General features: G+C 35.9%; 1 pseudogene; it reads right to left on the reverse strand.

The window, feature by feature from the left end:
- The window catches only part of LOC149249122 (uncharacterized), a 53,431-nt pseudogene extending 44,039 nt beyond the window's left edge, over nucleotides 1-9,392 (reverse strand).
- Nucleotides 9,393-18,992: the final 9,600 nt, after the last annotated feature.

Genomic DNA, 18,992 nt, shown 5'->3' on the forward strand with positions numbered 1-18,992 from the left:
CACCCCGAAGTCTACGGGATTTCCTCAACAATTCGGCCACAGAAACAACCTCAGGAGACTTGCCCTGAAGTCGACGGGACTGTCTCGGTAATTCCGCCACAGTTAAAAACTTTTAACTACTGCACACGCAAACAAAGTAAAATCTCAAAGCAAACCACCTAAAGTCTCTAAAGAACCAAACAAATTTGAATCACACGCCTAAAGAATCTAGGGCGTCAAACCAAGCACAAACAGTAGCCTTCCGGACCAAAAACGATAGTTGGAGATGAAACCCAACATCGCCAGATTTAGTACAGAAGCGGCGGGTGGAACAGTTACCTCGACAACCTGCTTAATGAATAGACCGGCACAAGTTCCTCCACTTTAACCGTCTCGAGTGAAGTGAACCCCCCGGAAAATCCAAGTGAGTCTAGCCGACGTCTGCTCCAGGTACAGTGGGATCTTCCCTCCACCGTCACCTCGGTAGAATCCTAAAGATAATGGTCACTAAGGTTACCAACAACAACAAATGCACCTGGGGGAACAGTCTACACTCCGACAGCACGCAAGGGCAGAGTATCAAGCTCAATCCCCTTGCCGGCTCCTTGACAATAATCCAAGGTTTACCGACAAGTGACCCCTGGCTCCTCGGCAATGGTTAATTCGAGGTTTACCATTTGTAATAAGTGCGTGTCTGGCGTCGTTCCCAACGAGGGAGGATTGATCCCCTCACTGGTTCGGACACGAGCTCGTGCTTCTCCTTTAAGAGGAGCTTTCCCAGAGTACAAATGAAACAATTGGATTTATTCTATCACAAGATAAGCTACTTGTTTGGTTTTGTTGTCTTGGAGAGTTAATTACTCTCCTACTCCAAGACACTAGCCTGATCTAAATTGGTGTTTCAGAGCCCTAGTAAATAAAAGTTACTAAGTTGATTTTACTTTAAGCATTAATTTTATGGTTTTTCTTAAAGACAAAAAGGTAGTGGAGATGAAACTGGTGGTGTGTAGACTCGACTCACAACCACTACAAAAATGCACCTAAGATGATTTACACTACTTTTCTTTTTCAATGAATCTCCTAGCTAAGAGAGTTGGAAAATGAAAATTTTATAGAAAACAACTTTCTTGGCGAAGACAATCAAAGAAACAATTTCTTTATCTTTTCAAAATATATAACTCATGACCACTAGTTACCTCACGAGATTTTCTTTTCTCTCCCAAAAGACTACAAATGCTACCAAAGCAAACTTTTTTCCAATAGAATTTTTGTGTTTTTTCTATATTAATAATGCATGTAAAACTATTTATCAAATCAAATTTAACAAATCTAAGGCAATCAAATCAAATTCACTCAAAAGCAAGTTAAAAAGAAATTTACCTAAAAGCAAAAAATAATGAGGACAAAAGCCTACAAGGATAATTCCTGGATGTTTTACTCAGTCAAAATGCAACTAAGGATCAGTTCATGCAGAATCATAAACTAATCAAAAAACAAAATCGAAATCTTTTTGTTCTTTTTTCTCAAAAATGAAATTCAAGGTTTTAACAAACAAACTTTTCGAGATTCGCAAAGAGAAGACACAAAGGTTGGTCTCTCACAAGGGTGACTTCTATGACAGGTCCGACTCCTAAGAGGACTGATCAAAACCAGGGAGATCCAAAGTTTGACAACCCCTAACGCCAAAGTCACTACAGGACCAGTTAAAAATCAAACCCTAAGGGAAAATCCCTATGAATTCCACCAAAACCCTCGACACTAACAGGACAAGTTCAGGTGAAGATCTCTGACAGTAAACCAATGGATCTGGGCAGTAAAAAAAAATTAAAAACAAAATCTAAAGAGCAAAAAGAGGAAAAATGAAATTTTCTCAAATTTGACAGGGGTACGCAGGTGATCTGTTGACATAGGCGCGGGGACGCCCTGTGCACAAAGACACAGTGCGTACAAGTACGCACTGTGCCTAACTCAGAGACTGCGTACTGCTGGAAAAGCTAAGAAAAATAAAAATCTAACTTGACTCTAAGCTAACCCACCCAAATACACAGTTAGACAGCCAAAAATCAGAAAACAAGCTATTTTTCTCAGACCAAAATATCAAATCAAAAAGAACTCAAACACATTCATGGAGTCCCTAGCGGAGTTGCCATTTTGTCACACGGAAAGAGTCGTTAGTGCGGACACAACCAACCTCCCTAGAAGCCTAAGACTTTCTAGTGACAAACAAGACAAATAAGAGCAATCCTTCACTAAATATGCCTTTACAATATGAGAAATCAAGTGTTTAGATCCTACCTGTAACCCAACGCTGTTGTAGTAGTCCAGCTTCGTTGATCCGGATGAGCTCCTCCTTCACTTCGAAACCTACATTCACTAACAATCAAATGATTAAATAGCACCTGAATATCACATAAAATAAAACATATTTAACATATAGACCAAGGAGTATATGACTCATAAATAACAAATTGTTGAGAAGAATGGACTAATTTGTATTAAAAGGTAACAAAAGGAACCATTACAACCTGAGCCTTGGTGTTGTGCAAGTCCCTCCCAGGGTCCACAAGAGTTCTCCTTTACTCTGATCAGCTCACCCACTTCCAAATGAAACAAGCAAAGATGGTAATCTCTCCTCACAAGCTTCTACAAGGAAGTCCTAATTCCAGCAGCATCTACCCTTAGGAATGTTCAGCTTTCAACCTCCCCTCCCTTTGGCCCAATGCCTGTATTTATAGTGCTCTAGAGGAAGTTATTCAGGTCCACCATCAATGGGATAAGCCCCTCTTTGGATGGGATAGATCCCCTCTTGATGGGATAAGTTCCTCTTTGGTAGGGATACATGAACCATCTGGAGGCGCTTCATACACATCAAACAAGCTTCTAGAATGCTCTAGAAATGACCACAAGTAACTTTTTTGGAGTGAAACTTGCGCCTTTTGACCTTTACAGGAGTACGCACCCACCCCTTTACATACAGAGTGTACAAGTACGCAGGTATTGTGAACTTGGGTTGCGTACACGCAGGTAAGGCTAAGAGAAACTGCGTACCAGAGATAATTGACTTTAAATGACTTTTCTCTCTTTCTTGAAGTTTGACATGAAGAGCAGAGGCATGAGAGTTGCCAAGGAGGATAGTATGACTATGGATGGAGCCATACTAACTGCAAATAGTCATGGTGACATTTTTTAGTGTAACAACTCTAAAATTTACAAGTTCATTAATTTACATGTACTTGCACTGATTTGCGAATGTTCCATTGTAGTTAGAGGTGTCTTCTAGAATCCTAGTGAGCTCAAAGTATGAGAAAAGTCCTTCTAGATTAAATCCCATTTTAACAAACTGAAGGATAGTAAGTCCTTTGCTCCAGGTGCCCTTATTTGTTATTTACAGTAGTTACTAGTGATAATATGAGCATATCCTCTTAGTGAACAAATCCTTTGCATAATTTTTATTTGGAAAACTTTAAATTGTTGGTTGTACGTTTGTTGTGTATGTTGTGATATGAAATAGAACCCTTTATGTTGCCTCTAAGCTTTATAATAATGTCTAAAATAGAAGCATAAAGGGTTACATAGATCTTCATCTAATAATTACAGATATCTTTGTTTCACATTTTTAGATTTGTGATAAAAAGTTATAATGAAACTTTTCAGAATACCATATTTATTAGATTTAAAAAAACTAATTTATTAACCTCACAATGCTTTGAATGTATCATCATTATTGAACACAATTTTATATCCTTGGTTCTTGTGTTGTTTTCTAAATATTTGAATATTATGATGTGTAAGGGAAATCATGGTAGTTGTTTGGAGGCCAAGATGCAACCAATCATTCATTATGTTAGTAGAAGGTTTACTTCCTTTAGACCCTAAGCATCATGGCATATTGGGGTAGGTTAGCTACGCACATGTATGGGTAACCATGGGAGAATGTTTTCTTCTATGATGCAATTTCCTAGCCAATTGTCATACATTATAGTGTCCTTTTCTTTCCTTTTATTTTCACAAGTTATTTACAACTTGAGACTTTTGGCATGTAACTTAGTTAGCATGATTGTGCCTATGCTTTTCCTGAATGTTGAATGCTATGTCCTAAGGTGTTCTTTTCTATGGTGACATTTTATTTTCTTTGTTTATATAGGTCATCTCGCCACATAGTGGCCAATATCACCTAATTGAAGAAAACTTGTTTGAGTTTCATGCTTTTCTGAGGAAAAATGACATTTCCATTGCTGATGTTGAGATATATGTCATATAAATTCTTTATAGTCTACCTTAGTTTATATTACAGTGTTCATCATCTTCCATGTCTTATACTTTGCACTATATCTTCTTTCACTTTTAGAAGATGAACTCAATGTTGATGGTAAGAAGAAGGAACTAAAGAAAGACGAGAACAATAAAGTTGGAGTCACAAATGTAGAAAGAGAGAGAGAAAAGAATTGGTCTAGCCCTTAAAGCTAATATCTTGCATGAGAGACACATATACAAACTGATGGTCAAGTCTTTAGAGTTGGTGAATTCACCTACATTGCCTTTGCAACATAATAATAATGTTTTCAAGGGATGAAACAATATTTCATGTGTAAAATGTAGTCCAACAAATATTAAGTTGGAAACTCATATTGTAATACTTCACATTTTATATAATATAATATATGTGGTTGAAATTATTTATAGTTGCACTTGATATTATTTAGTATTGTAATTTACATATGTAACTTTGCATTTTCATATTAGATGAACATGCACATTGTATGTTTTTTTTCTTTTTTTCAATTTAGTCGCAAAATGGTACTAATCAATTTATGTTGTTTTTTTTTTCTATATAATACTACCTAAGCACCCATGGGGGATTTGAACTGGTGACCTATCACAAGGAGTGATTTAACAGTACACCCATTCACCATCAATCCAAATCCCTCGTGGGCATCAATTTATGTTGATTAATAATGAACACATAAAATCAATTTAAAACTATTCAATTATAGTTTATATTGACTAATGATGAACATAAATAAAATTAACATACAACTAAATTTGTTGTTTATAATGATTATTAATGAAAGTAAATGAAATGAATATAAACTACTAAATCAGTTATTTATACAATGAATATGAAACTACCATAAAATGATAAATGTCTATTGAAAATGATAAATATGTGATTACAAATGACGATTAAATTTTACATATATACAATAGTAGCTAATTTATAGTATCTTATAACATGAGCAAATTCATTCATATTTCTTTGGTCATTAATTGGTTTCAAATAATGACTAAAATTTGCATATATATGATTACTAGTAGCTAATTTATAGTATCTTATAACATTACCAACATTTTGGTCATATTTCTTTCGTCATTAATTGGTTTTCTCAAGTGATCATATAGTAATATATTTTGTTGTATATTTGGTCATTAAATTGTGTCAATTAATGCCTAAATCAATGACTAAATTTATGACCAAATTTATGACTAAATATACTACTAGAAAATAAAATTGAGACAACCAATTAATGTCTAAGATAAAAATGACTAAAAGTTGGTCGCATTATAAGATACTATAAATTAGCTACTATTAATCATCTATTGAAAAATGGTCATTTATATGCAAATTTCGGTCCTTTTTTAGTAACTAATTAACCATTTTCTACTAGTGTGGGTTTCACAATTTGAGTGTAATTAGAGATGAATTTACGGAGAAAATTTATCTTTCCTAGGAGGGACTGCATAAATTTCTTATTTACTGGGTAGGGAATCTGCATTATAGCTTTGACCATTTTCGTGTCTACGTAAATCCCACTCTTCAAGATAATATTGACCAAAAGATTACCCTCAGAAATTGCAAAAATAATCTTCGTGGGATTAAGGTATATCCCGTATTTCCAACATCACTTGAAAGTTTTCTTGAGATGACGTAGGTGGTCAGATATTTTCTTCAAAAACACCATAACATCGTCCAGATATACCACTACGCTTTGTCTGATCAGTCCATGAAATGAGATGTTTATTTCAAGTCGGAATGTTGCACCGACATTTACTATCCCAAAAGGCATTCTTCTAGATGTGAATGTACCCCACTTCGTGTGAAATGTTGTCTTAAGTCATTTAGGCTCTAAGACTAGAACCTGGTTATAACTAGAATACCCATCTAGCAAAGAAAACATTTTTGACCCCGATATTGTCTGTAGTATCTGTTCCATAGATGGCATAGGGTAGTTATCCTTGTTTGAGGTGAAATTTTATTTGCGGTAATACACACAAGCAGATCTCACCAAACTTCTTTCTTACTAGGACCATATTTGATACCTAGGTCAAATGTCTCACTTTATATATGATCCAAGTATCAAACAAATTCCTTAACACATTTTGAATCAGAGGCTTAAGTGTCAGACATATCTTTCACATCTTGTAAGCTTGGAGATGATAACTCAAATGCCATACTTCTTTTTTATAACCCTTTAGATGAGGTGACACATAATGTATAGTATCACATACCCGTCGTACGATAATTTCTAAGTCACCTACTACTTTGATAATTCCAACATTGAGGTCGATGGCCCTTTGTAAGCCCAAGATTATTATTTCATATTCTGTTATATTGTTCGTGCACTCAAATTCCAAGAAGTTGGAAATCAGATGTTTTCTCTGTCACGGGTATACTAAAACAAAACCATCTCCAAAGAACTCCTGCATCTTTGAACCATCAAAATACAATGCCCAAACATCATATGTATAAGGACTATGTACTACACTGGTAGTATTACTACTATTACTACTTACTATACAAATGCCATTTTCGCCAATTGGATTTGGAAGGAGTTCCAACTGTGTGTGAGGTGGGACTGGGGATAACTGAGCAAGATAGCACCCCAGATCAGTTTCTAAGAAGTAATTTTGAAAGATAAGATCTGCGACGGAAACTTAATCATTTCTACCTTTGAAGGGAGTGATAGTATGTTTCATGTAAGGCTCTGAGTTAACCCAAATTTGATTGTTTCTACCCTTGTATGGAAGCCATAAGTGTGACCAGTCCATAGCAAACTACCCTTGTAATTTATTGGAGCAATATCTACTGAGCAATACACTGTATGGTTCTGGAATATCCATAATTACTATATTTATACATTAGTGACCTCGTTGGTTGGATGATAAGCGTATAAACACATTTTTTAGTTCACCAATAGCATGGACAAGATTCCTTTCCAGTTGAATGATCTATGAATCTATATTATCCCATTTTTAATTGATTTTCTTTGCTATATATAAAGGCATTATGTTTACATATGCACTGAAATCAACTAAGAAATTATGCACATTATAATTGAAAATTTCCAATCTTAACAAAAATGGAGGGAAAAGTGTATTTGCATCCAATGATAAAGCATTAAGTATGGATTCCAGGGAAATAGAGGACTTACATGATCCCTTCGGCAAAGAAGCATCGTTACCCCAGGCGGACTATTCGAGTGCGTAGACAAGTAGTTCCCATTGGCTCACAATCTTTGCCAGTTCAAAGAGTGAAATATTCATGTGATATTTCTTCATGTCATCCACTATGTCATAATATAGTGCAGGAAAAATTTCCGAAGTGTCTGGAGGAGTTTATTTATCTACAACTTGTGGAATGATGGCTTAATTTTTCTATTTTCAGAAATACTTTTCATTGTAGCCGCATTTTTAAACTTTCTATGAGTGTTTTGGGATGATTTTATGGGCACTGTGATCTTTCTTAGCAAATTTGCTTTCAATTTCTGCTTCATTAATTCTTGTGTAAAAGTTGGCCCTTGGATTCTCAAGTTGTATCGGGTGTTCTTCTATTGAGCCAGGGCCTTACTCAATGGTTATTCTTCAACACTCTTCTTCTCATTTGTGAAAACATATCTGAGTGTATTCACGGCATGTCTGACATTCATAGTTTCTTTAGCAACAACATTCTCTTCCCTCTCTTCTAACGGATCAGTCTAGTTATCTGGTAGTACTATACCAATAAAATTCATAGCAAGAGAATTCATGTTGTGGTTCCATTGCGGGAATGTTTTTTCTGAATGGTATTGTTTATGAAATGAAAAATATTGATCCATGACCATACTCTCAACATTCATCACAACGTTTGAGATTTTTTCAGACTTGGTCGGTTGGTTGCTAATACTACTGGAGTTGGAGGCTTTATACTCATGGTGGTCTTTCTTGACCTTTTTTCACTCTATCAGTTCATTAGACAAGGAATTGATGGTGTAGGTCAAGCTCTCAAGATTGATTGTTTCTTTCTCCTCGGCCTTACTTACGAAGGCCTGAGACCTTTTACCTGTGTCTTTGGAGTCATTTTTTGGTTAATCATCTACGATGACTCCAATCATGTGCAAGTCCTTTTCAACTATAATCATTTCTTCATAATTTTTAGCTAATGTTGGATTTTCAATTCTTTTCACAAACTACGCAATACTTTTTGGTAAGGCATATGTGAAATAATCAGTGGTGATGGAGTCATGAGGTTTTGTGTATGTGGGAAATCTATTCAATATATGATTAAACCTTTAATTTAAATCCTTCACTTCATCTCTCTACTCCATCTTAAGACTTCCTAGCTCTCTTAACAACATCTCGGGGATTTTATCATTAGAAAAATGATCAAGAAATAGTTTCTTAAGACCCCTCCAATTCTGGATTAAGTTTGGAGGAATAGTGTGATACCATACAATTTCTATGCCATCTAAGGTACAAGGAAAAATTCTACATGAAACATCATCGTAACATACCTCATGCATTTGCATATGCAGATAAAAATTATCCAAGTGCTCCTCTCCCTTCACTGCTTTGTTAGGGTCATACCTTGTTAACATCTTCCCTAGGTGCCTCAACATGTTGTGTAACGCACTGGGTAGTGCAAGTGGGCCCTCAGTCATCAAGTCTAGATCTTGGTCTACCATTTGCTGATAATTGTTTTCCTCCTCTTTGTCAAAATCGGATGGATCTTCCTCTTCTTCTTCACTTCCTAACTCATGGAAGGTATCATCCAAGAGTACAATGTTGTCATTGTCACCACCATTAAAAGATGGAGGCTTCTCTAGTTTATTTTCATTTTCTGTGGTCTTTGCAAACTCTTCAAGGGTGGCAAGAACTAAATATGCAATTGTTGAAACCACTATCCCAGTAAGGGTATTCACATTCTTCTTTGGAAAATACAGAAGGTTATGTACACTGAGTATCAATCCAATAGCTCTTGCAAACTTATGAGTGATAAGGTAGATGGCCTGGATCTGGTCGTAAGATATTTCATAAGTTTGTCTGAGATTGAGTTGAGAAGAATCACCAACTTTAGGAATATGATTAGGGGAGGTGGTAGGAATTTTTTTGCCTTGAATGGAAGAAGTGGGTTTTGGGTGGGTGAGGTTATCAGCCATAAAAACCTGTCTTCCCTCCTTCTAGCACTAGAAATGTTGACGGTACTAGACCCACCAACATTCAAGGGTCTCCCTGATATGTGGTCCCAATCAGACCTCACACTGTTTGGGATAGGAGCCCCATCCATAATATGGATAGGTTGCTGGTTTCTTAAAGGTTTTCCTTGGATTTAACTATCAAAAAGAGAGAGGAATGTAAATGTGCCTTCAAAAAGCAAGTGAGTGTGCCTAGTGAGTGTTTAGTTGTAAATGTTTCAAGGTTCTTCTACTGCAGAGGGAGAAAAAAAAGTGAGCCTCTAAGAGAGAGGTAATAGTACCACCCTAATAGAGACACAAACAACCAAGATGGATTAGTCTAACAGTCTTAAAAAAATTAATTTGTCTTAGGGGATGGTTTGGATGGCTCTTGGGGGTTCTGTTGCATGTGTAGAAGGTCAGGTTCTCTGTGTTGCATCAACTCCACTTCCTTAACTCCTACATAGGGAGTCGAATCATATCATAGTAACTCTTCATCACATACTTACCCTGGTTGGATGGTTACTTGGGTAGATGCGGGAGGAGGGTGTTAGAAATGATCAACCTTCACATTTTATATCATAGCCTTTGCACTTCACATCACTTTCAAACTTTTCATTTCAGGCACTCTTACAACAATGACATACATCATGAATTAATTTCAAAAACTCCAACAAACATGACAATTTGACATCAATGTCAACATTACCAACAAAGGTGTGGTGGTAGGACCTAGGAAGTTCACTCCTATCTCTTTAGGAATTTCCTGATGAATGGAATGAAAAATATCATCCATTGTCCCAAAATTGTTTTCCACTTCCAAAAACTAAACGATTGTCTATATATGAATTAAGTAGAGGAAAAAAAATTAAATGAAGAAATGGTAACTCAACATCTGAAATCCCTGTCAGAAGCCACTCCCTCGAAATCCATGATTTTGTAAATCTCAACAGAGATCTAGCAAAGCATAAGTATGAATCAGCCTCTCAATGCAAGTTTTACATAGCTACTGCAATTCCATGTTATGAAATAAAATTTAGGGTCTTCCATACGCCCCAACATATGTTGAAAGATGGACACTGAGGCCAACATGTAAAATTATAAGAATTATTACATATTGTCTCTCCAAGGGACATTAAGTTCATGAGATACACATTTCCTAGAGAAAAGGTAGGAGATGACCTTAACAAACATCTACTCCCAGAAAGAAGACATGCCACAGGAAATTTTGTTTAAAAATTTAAAGATGAGAATGTTGTAGGTGATGTAGACTTCCTACATTATACGAAATAAACTTATAAAAATACCCTAGAAAATATAAAGATTCAAAAGTATAACAACTATCAACTAACATTTGTAGCATAGAATCTAGATGACTTATCACAAGAAGTGTTAAAAGTACAGACCATGTGTCAAGACCTCATTCAAGTTTAGATAATTTGAGTCATGAAGCATATGAACCTTCAGATAGTTTAAAATATATAAATATGAAATTAGATAAGCTTATGGAATTTGTATTAGATTTAAAGCTATGTTTGGAAAAAGAAAGGCCCAAGCTAGAAGACGCACTTAATGTTGCAGAAGTCTATGCCCAAACATTCCAGCTAGAAAAAAAAAAACCTGAAAAGAAAAATACTTCACTTTTTCTTAAATAGCTTTTTGTAGATAATCCTAGAATTTTGAAATTTGAAAAATTCATTTCATTTTCCATAGAAAATTTAACTCTATTTTAATCCAAATTCCAGTTTTTGATCTCCCACAATAAGAAAAGGAAGAAAAAAATGGTGATAGAAAAGTAGAAGGATTTATCAAAAGACCTAGAAGTGTGGATAGTGATAAACCAAATCAACCTTTCTTGAAAAATGGAGTAATGCAAAGTACGATTCTACTGGTAAAACTCCATATGATCCTTCAAACACAGATGGATTTCATACTCTTAGCCAAGGTAACATAGATCAAGTTCTGAGGACGAACTTTAAATGCAAATATAAAAATGAGATTCTCATGGAAATCCATACCTGGAGTGTATGGGAATGAACTCAAAAGTCTCACCAAAACTAAGTTTCATGGTTAGAATCAGCTTTAAGGACCACTTGGGGATTCCAAGGTAACTTGGAACTGTGGTGGTCTCGAATGGAAGAATTTGACATGCTCAATATCAAGGATGTTCTCCATGAATTTTATCGAGAAATAAAAAATTGATGGTCACCATTATGCATACATGTTCATGAGCCAAACACTCTACGAAATAAAAGAGCTTCCTAAGTTTTTCTATAAAATGCAAGGCCTTCTTTACAATGTAATATATCCACAAGATACAAATTATTTAAGGAAATAATTTTCTATTATGCCTGGTGGAATCCCAGGCCTAGTTAAGGTGAGATTTCAAGCTGAAAATATAGATATTGAAAATATGTATATTGCAAGACTCCATGAAAAAATTGTATATACTTTCGAGAAGGAATTCCTTTGAAAGAATACAACAAAATCAATAAAGAAACATCTTGGTTTCAATCCAAATGTTTGTAATATTTATGCATAAGCCTATCATTTTTCGGATTAAAAATTAAAAGAATAATACCATTAGAAGAGAATGTGGAAGTGATTTCCGGTGTTGAAGATGTACAAAGAAAGGCTAGCCCAAAAGGGTTAACCCCATAAGAAAAATATTTTAGAAACCAAGAAAAGGATATTTAAAAAGGAGACAAGAAGGTGCCTAAAGAGCATAATTAAGGACCTACTTCATCTATATGAAGCTAGGACATTAGGAAAGAAAATTTCCTTTGAAGGGTGAAACTCGTTTTGAAAATAAATTGTTTGATATTTTCTCCAATAATTATGATCCTATAAAATGGGAGAATGTTAAACAACCCCCACAAAATGAATAATATTTTTTTTTACTGAATCTAATGAATCAAATCTACCATCTCTACACTCAATAGAATCCTAACCAACATTAGAGCTGACAAAAAGGAACCGGCTGAAAAATCAAAACTAATTTCAAGGCTAAAAGATTTGTTAATGATCAAAAAATTTGTAGATATGTTTAAAGAATAAGATCATGATGGGGACTATAAAGCATTACATTGCATACCAAAATATCACCATGTTGGGTGAGGAGCTTGATTATCTTCTTTACTCAGAGGTATCGCCACATTGGACCCCAGTTCGTAATGAGGCGGCAATTTTTCCCATTATTTACGCTACAAGTGGGGTCCAGGGGGGCTGACAATGATCTTTAGGAGCCCCTCGCTAGTGGGGGATTGGGGGAAATTCCCCCAAAGCTAAAAATAGACATAAAATTTCCTTGTAAAATGTTCTAATTTTGTAGACAATCTAGGTCGTTCATTAGGCAGAAATCTAATGGTAGATGTTAGGTTTAATTTAGGGGTTTTTGCCCTAGAAGGCAACCCCTCGCTATATATGAGGGAATTGTATTGCGACTATGTATATGTATATTATGAATGAGAAAGAGAAAGCAAATTGTGTGAAACTCAAGATGGAATTACAACGGATCTATTGTAGGTTGTATCTCTTCATTTTGTTGGATAATATAAAAGGAAGAATTGGTTGTTTCTCTGTGGACGTAGCCCAAACTGGGTGAACCACGTTTATCTGTGTCTGTCTTGTTTTATGAATTTTTTGTGTTTATATTTCTGCAATATATTCTATGTCTTCAACTTCTCTATAATATATATTTTTCTAACAACTGGTATCAAAGCCGAAGGTTTATTTGGGTAATAAACTCGCAGGAGAGAAGGGTTCCTAGTTCGAGTTGGAGCAATGGCAGAAGATGGTAGGTTTAGGGTCAAAAAATTTAACGGCCAAAGCTACCAACTGTGGAAGATGCAGATGGAAGATTATTTGTATTAGAAATATTTGTACCTACCATTGAGCGGAAATAAAAATAAGTCGATGAGTATGACAACACAAAATGGGATATTCTTGATAGAAAGGCACTTGGAACAATACGGTTGTGCCTAGCGGCATCGGTAGCCTTTAATAGTTCAAAGGAAACAACAACAAAGGGTTTAATGATGGAATTGGACTAACTATATGAAAAACCCTCAACCTCAAATAAGGTATTTCTTATGAAGCATTTATTTAATATGAAGATTTCAAAAGGTGGATCTATTACTGATCATTTAAATGAATTTAATACAGTTACCATTCAGTTAAGTTTTGTAGGGGTAACTTTTGATGATGAAGTTAGGGCTTTGTTATTTCTCTGCTCATTTCCAGAAAGTTGGAATGGTTTAATTATGGCCATTAGTAACTCTGTCTGTGGATATAGTACTTTAAATTTTGATGATGTTGTCGGTGCAATCCTTGGTGAGGAAATGCGACGGAAAATCTCCAGTGAGACATCACGTAATGCTTTGACTACAGAGACTAGGGGAAGAAAAATGGAAAGAGGAAAGAGCCCACGATATTGCAGTAAGTCAACGAAAGGAAGATCCAAGTCCAGATCAGGGATAGTGTGCTGGAAATGCAGGAAGAAAGGACACCTGAAGAGAGATTGCAAGTCTTGGAAGGGAAAAGGAGACTCGCAGTAATAAAATAATCATGAAGAAAATGTGACTGGCGATGTGTTGCAAGATGCTTTGATTCTTTCATTAGAAAATATTATTGATGCCTAGGTGGTAGATTCAGGGGCCTCATTCCATGCCACACCTGATAGGGAACATTTTCATGATTATGTTCAACGATATTTTGGACAGGTTCGATTGGGTGATGATAAACCATGTAAATTCATTGGAATGGGTACAGTTTTCATAAAACATCAAAATAAAAATCAATGCTTGTTGAAGGAGGTAAGGCCTGTTCCAGATCTAAAGAAAAATCTGATTTCAATAGGGCAGATGGGAGGTGAAGGTTGTGTAACTACTTTTACAGATAAAACTTGGAAGGTCACTAAAGGAGCCCTTGTAATAGAAAAGGAAGAAAAGGTTGGCACATTGTATTTATGCAATGGTATTTCTAATTCTGTTAATTCTTTAACCTCTACAAGAGAAGATACAACATTGTGGCATCATATGCTTGGGCATATGAGTGAGAAGGGGATGTAGATTCTTCACTCAAGAAATTCGTTTCTAGGTTTGAAGCATGTTGATTTGGAATTCCGTGAGAATTGTGTTTAAGGAAAATGGAAGAGAGTTAGATTCCTCAGAGTTGGGAAATAAAAGAAGAGCGAAAAATTAGATCTTGTGCGTACATATGTATGGGGACCCACTCATGTATCATCTCTCAGTGGCTCTCATTATTATGTTACTTTTATTGATGATGTAACTAGAAAAACCTAGATTTATTGTATTCAAAATAAATCTGATGTATTTTATACTTTTAAGAAATGGAAAGATTTAGTTGAAAATGAGACAGGAAAAATGTTGAAGTGTCTCAGATCAGACAATGGAGGTGAATATTGCAGCAAATAGTTTGATACGTACTATTCAGAGAATGGAATTTACAGAGAGAGGACAGTTCCATGAACACCACAAGAAAATGGCGTGTCAAAAAGGATGAATAGGACAATCATGGAGCATGAAAGGTGCATGAGATTGCATGTAGGATTGCCTTTACGATTTTGGGTAGATGCTATAGATATTGTAGTTTATCTAATAAATAGAGGTCCTTTAAGTTCCTTGGATGGTGGTATTCTGGAGGAGACATGGACATGTAAAAAGGTAAACTACTCATTTCTAAATAATTTTGGTTGTGAACCCTTTTTCCACATTAATAAAGAAAATAGAATAAAGCTTGAGGAAAAATACAATTAATGTACCTTTATTGGATATGGTGTTAATGATTTTGGTTATCACTTTTATGATTATGAAAAACACAAAATCATTAGGAGAAGAGATCACAGAAAAAGTGAAGGTGACTAAAAATCATAATGATCAATAGGCAAAGCAACAACAGATGCAACCACAACAACAACAAGCACCTCAAAAACCTAAAAATGGTGTTATAAGATCTACCAAGATAAGTAGATCCCCTGAACAATACTCACCTTCATTATATTATGTATTTTTCACTGATTCTGGTGAACCATAATGTTATGAAGAAATAGTGCAAGTAGAAATCGGGAAGAAGTGGGAGCAACCCATGAAACAATAGATGGACTCCTTAGTACATAACCAAACTTGGGACTTAGTCAGGTTGCCTGCAGATAAAATAACATTGCAAAATAAATGGGTTTATAGGTTGAAGGAAGAAGATGAAGGTAGAAAAAGGTATACAACTAGACTTGTGGTGAAGGGGTTTGCACAGAAAACGGGTATAGACTTTGATGAGATATTTTCTCCTGTTGTTAAAATGACTTGAATCGGAACTATTTTAAGTCTAGTAGTAGCTAAAGATTTGTATCTTGAGTAGTTAGATGTAAATGCAACCTTTCTCCATGGGGATTTGGAGGAAGAAATATATATGCAACAACCACAAGGATATGAGGTAAAAGGGAAGGAGAAACTAGTGTGCAGGTTGTAGAAGAGCTTGTATGGCTTAAAACAAGATCCAAGGCAGTGGTATCTAAAATTTGATAGGTTTATGTCTGAAAAAGGTTATACTAGATGTCACTCTTATCATTGTGCTTATCTCGAAAGGAAAAATGATGACAACTATATTATATTGTTATTGTATGTAGATGACATGCCTGTTGCAGGTTCTAACATGCAAGAAATAAATGTGATAAAAAAAAAATTGGCAAACTCATTTTCAATAAAGGATTTGGGTGCTGCAAAACAAATCCTTGGTATGAGAATAACTATAGACAGGAAGAATCACAAATTAACATTGTCTTAGAGTGAGTACAAACAAAAGGTGTTGAAAAGCTTTAATATGCAGAATCAATAACCAGTTAGTGCACCTTTGGCTAGCCATTTCAAGCTAAGTAAGGAGGTGTGTCTCAAGACACAAGAAGAAATGGCTTATATGTCTAAAGTTCCATATGCATCAACAATTGGAAGCTTAATGTATGCAATGGTTTGCACAAGCCCTGATATTTCACACAGAGTGGGAGTTGTAAGTAGCTACATGAAAAATCGAGGAAAATAACATTGGATGGTGGTGAAGTGGATTCTTAGGTATTCGAGAGGTACCACAATTCAAGCATTATTCTTTTGTGGTTCAAAGATTTCTCTACAGGGATATGTTGATGCAGATATGGCAGGTGGTAGAGATAATAGGAGGAGCACCACATGGTATGTGTTTACTGTAGGTGGAACAACTGTTAGTTCAAAGTATTGTTGCACTCTCAACTATGGAAGAAGAGTATGTTGCTGCAATAGAGGATAGTAAAGAAATGATTTGGTTACAAAAGTTTTTGGATGAATTGGGTAAGAATTAGGAGTTGGGCAGGTTATACAGTGAAAACCAGGGTGCCATGCATCTTGCAAAGAACTCTGAATTTCATTCAAGACTAAACATATAAATCTCAAGTACCATTTCATATGGTTAGTGTTGGAAGATGGGCAGTTGAAGCTGGAAAGGATATACACTAGCCAGAATCCTGTAGATATGTAAACAAAAGTTGTAACGAAGGAGAAACTAAGATTCTGCTCAGTTTCAATTAGTCTTCAAGTATGTTGATGAAGATGAGAAAGAACCAATTCCAAAGTGGAGTCATTGTTCAACAAATGAAGCAACAATGGAGTTAAAAAATTAGTCCCCAAGTGGGAGATTGTCGGGTGTGGAGCCTAATTATCCTCTTTACTTAGAGGTATCACCACAATGGACCCTAGTTTGTAATGGGGCAACAACGTCGCTCGTTATTTGCACTGCAAGGGGGGTCTAGAGGGGGCAACAACAATCTTGAATAGCTCCTAGCTGGTGGGGGTAGTGCCCTTGAAGCTAAAAATAGATGTAAAGTTTCCTTGTAAAATGTTGTAATTTCATAGTTAATTTGGGCCGTCCATTAGGAAAAAATCTAACAGTAGAAGTTATGTTTAATTTAGGGTTTTTCACCCTAGAAGGAAATCCATCACTATATATGAAGGAATTGTATTGTGACTATGTCTATGTGTATTCTGAGTGAGAAAGAGAGAGGATATTGTGTTAGAGAAAAGAGGGAATTACAACGGATCTGATGTAGGTTGTTGTGGTGCAGGTAAATTCTCAGTGCGGACACAAAAAATTCCTCTAGCTCGAGAGAGTGAGTCTAGCCATAAAAAAACAATATATGGAAGATCTCCTTAATCTAGAATCAATTAAGAGGGCCTACCTCTTATAATGCTATTCTGCTTGGTGATGATCCTTCTTCCTCACTCCAGGTATCTTCTGTTTCCTTCCTTCAAATACATGAAACAAGTAAACAAAAACAACAAACGTGATAGCATACAATATTTTATTCAACCTACTTAATAGGTCAAGGAACTTTAAGCCATAAATATGTAAAATGACACTTCATGTAGGAAATCAATAAATAGTTTCATTTATATAAATAAGAAATAGATTACATCCGGTGCCTTGATGTTGCTGGTCTCCTCCGATGTATTTGGGTTCCCACACTTCCGCTAGCACTTGATGGATAGCCACAACAATGGATGTTTAAGGCCTCTTCCCCTCTAGTCTCAAACCAGACCAAAATCACACTATTCTCCCTCAAACATACACTAGAAAGCTACAAGACATAGATGACTTATTGGTTATTCAAACTTGATAAAAAACTCCAACTAGCTTTTGCTTGGAAAAAAGAGAGGCTTATATAGCTTGGATGGATGGGAGATGGTTCCTCTCATCATGGGAGAAGGTATTATCTCTTGAGGTTGTTCCATCCTAATAGGGAAAAGGAGCTGAAACTGATTTTCTCGACTCTACCTATCCCAACCATCTATTAGATTTCTGTTATGAAGCTTCTAGACATGGAAGCTTCCACTCCTTATTTAAAAAACCTTACAAAACTAGAAAAGGGCTCAATTGATCCGAATGGCATGAGGGTTAGTTTTAACCCATATAAATTGGCATGAGGAGAAAACTGGTCAGTAGCGCCAGTCTTGTAAACTAGGATAGAAGGAAGATTCTTGGGAAATGATGCAAAGGGGAATTATTTTGCTCATGAAGAGGGACATACTGGGAGTTTCTTCATGACAGGAAAGCATGTCAGGCACATTGTAGAGGTCCTCCAAGATCATAGATAGGGAGTATAGGGACGGTGACAAAATGATGTGTAAAAATTTCCCCCTAAAGCATGAAGGTCGAATTAGAGTGAGGGGTGAAATTATTTACAAGTGGAAGCGGGGAACCAGAGTCTATCATTAGAAGACCTACAAGCAAGTATAGATACATATACATCATTGAAAACTCTAAATAATGATACATGAATCGTGGTATGGATGCAACCATCCAAAGAATGATCATGTGAATGGATCCAAGGCATGGGCACAACCACTCAGCAAAAAGGATCATAACAAAACCAAGGTATGGTTGCAGCTATCCAATAATGAGAAGGATCACATATAACAAGTCATATGGTCGCATCCATCCATATAGAAGAGACATGTATATCAACATGACCATGTCACACTGCCTCACAAGCTAGGCTTGGGTAATCTTAGCCCAGGGTCTTGCGCTCTAAATGACCCGATCAAA

This window comes from Pinus tabuliformis, chromosome 7, assembly GCF_031772625.1.
Source record: "Pinus tabuliformis cultivar Carrire ecotype Pingquan chromosome 7, CPIR1, whole genome shotgun sequence".
In the NCBI taxonomy this organism is placed as follows: Eukaryota; Viridiplantae; Streptophyta; class Pinopsida; order Pinales; family Pinaceae; genus Pinus; species Pinus tabuliformis.